Here is a 2,500-nt window from a genome sequence, read left to right as displayed (position 1 = left end):
TACCAAACTGTTTTTTTTTGTTTTTCTTTGACTTAAGAGTGAAATTTCTGTTGGGTTTCTTTGTATATCAGTATATGTGAGATTTTGTTGACTGCAATATATGTACACACACACACATATATACATACAAACTATATACATATATATATATATATATATATATATATATATATACACATATATATATGCTTTATTTAAAAGCATCAGAAATTTAACAAAAGTTGTTACTCGGAGTTTCATGTTCCTGTTCGTTGGACAGTTTTGTTTACTCCGATATATATATATATATATTTACACATATATAAAACACACACACGTGCATGCACACACACGCCTTTCTATTTACATCAGGGTGAATTTCCCTTTACTTGCGTGCATATGTATACATTACTTCTTATCAATGCACATATATGTGTGTATGTGTGTACATGGGCGTTTCCTTGTATCTCTGAATATAATCAATAAGTTTCTGGCATTGATAAAGTAATTCTACTGATTTCCATTCCACAGGATAAAACTCAGGCACACGCATATTAAAATAGTACACATATGTATTCAACCAATAAAAATGATGGCTCAAGTCATTTATAAAATTTTGTATATGGTATACTTAAGTATAGACATATACTATATCTATCTATCTATCTATCTACCTATCTACATGGCTGTTCACCTACATGTCAATCTGTTGTGACTGTCTGTCAGCCTGTCTATATGAGCACATACATACACATACACACACACACACAGGTGTGGCTGAGTGGTAAGAAGCTTGTTTCCCAAACACATACTTCAGGGTTCAGTTCCCACTGTGTGGCACCTTGGGTAAGTGTCTTCTACTATAGCATTGGGCCAATCAAAGCCTTGCGATTGGATTTGGTAGATGGAAACTGAAAGAAGCCCTGTGTATTTGTGTATGTATGCATGTATATATGTATGTATGTATGTATATGGCTCTGTGTGTGTCTTTCTGTCTGTGTTTGTCCTCCCCCATCACCACTTGACAACTGATGTTGGTGTGTTTAGGTCCCCATAACTTAGCAGTTTGGCAAAAAAAATGATAGAATAAGTACTAGGCTTAAAAAAAACCGTCCTGGGGTCAATTTGTTCAACTAGAACCCTTCAAGGTGGTGCTCCAGCATGGCTGCAGTCAAATGACTGAAACAAGTAAAGAAATAAAAAACTAAAAGAATATACATGTATGTATGTGTGTGTGTGTGTGTATGTGTGCGCGTGTGTGTATGAGTGTATACATATAAAAATGAATGTGTGTAACAGTTAAAGAAGTAGATTTCAATATTGTGGAAGAAGTAGCGTAATATATTTAGTATATCATACTAACATGGAAGATTTGAACACAATACTCTGAGTTTCCTCGCAAGCCACAGGTATGAAGTCATGCAATTACTAATCAGTAATTGGATATTTCATATCCATGGTTTGGAGAAAGCTTTTCATGTTTTTATAATATATCTATAAATACCATACAACATGGTGTATATATATATATATATATATATATAGATATATATATATATATATATATATATTTATATATATATATAACACTTGGGTGTTAGGACACGTACATTGCTAGAAATAAGAGCTAAAGTGCTCTAATGTTGTAGCTAAAGCACGTAATTGTATATGTACTGTAATTGCCCGAATCAGCCGAGTCAAGCGGCCCCGACTGATGAGGCTATGATATCAGCTGAAACTGACCTATCATTATAGAGAATTCTCGACTGGTGCTTTTGGGCTATTACAGTCCCTGTCAGTACACATGTATACGATTATGTGCTTTGACTGCAGCATGAGAGCATTTTAGCTCTTATTTCTAGCAATGTAGGTGTTCCAACACCCTAGTCATATTTTGTTACAATTATACTGTTCCTTTTTGGTAACACATTGCACATGGCTGTCTATACATACATACATACACACACACACATATACATATATATATATACATATATATATATATATATATATGTGTGTGTGTGGAGGTGCAATTGCCCAGTGGTTAGGACAGCGAACCTACAGTCGGATCACGGTTTCGATTCCCAGACCGGGCATTGTGAGTGTTTATTGAGCGAAAACACCTAAACATCCACGAGGCTCCGGCAGGGGGTGGTAGCGATCCCTGCTGTACTCTTTCGCCACAACTTTCTCTCACTCTTTCTTCTGTTGGCCTGCTCGCTTAGCCAGCAGGGTGGCATCATTTGAAGGCTAAAACAATGTGAAGCGCATTGTGACCAGTGATGTGTAGCAACATCTGACAGCCTGGTCGGTTATGTGATCACATGATATATATATATATATGTGCATATATGAATGCTGCATAATCTCCCAAAACTAGACACCAATATCTAAAATTGGTACTTTATTTCATCTATACTAAAAGACTGAAAAACAAACTTGATTTGAGAATGATTTGAACTCAGAGTGCAGGTGTTGAAATAAATACTACAAGCTATTCTATTCCTTGCTCTAATGACTA

The sequence above is a fragment of the Octopus sinensis genome, linkage group LG20, assembly GCF_006345805.1.
Source record: "Octopus sinensis linkage group LG20, ASM634580v1, whole genome shotgun sequence".
NCBI lineage: Eukaryota > Metazoa > Mollusca > Cephalopoda > Octopoda > Octopodidae > Octopus > Octopus sinensis.
The sequence above is the reverse complement of the archived record's forward strand: the minus strand, read 5'-3'. Positions refer to the sequence as shown.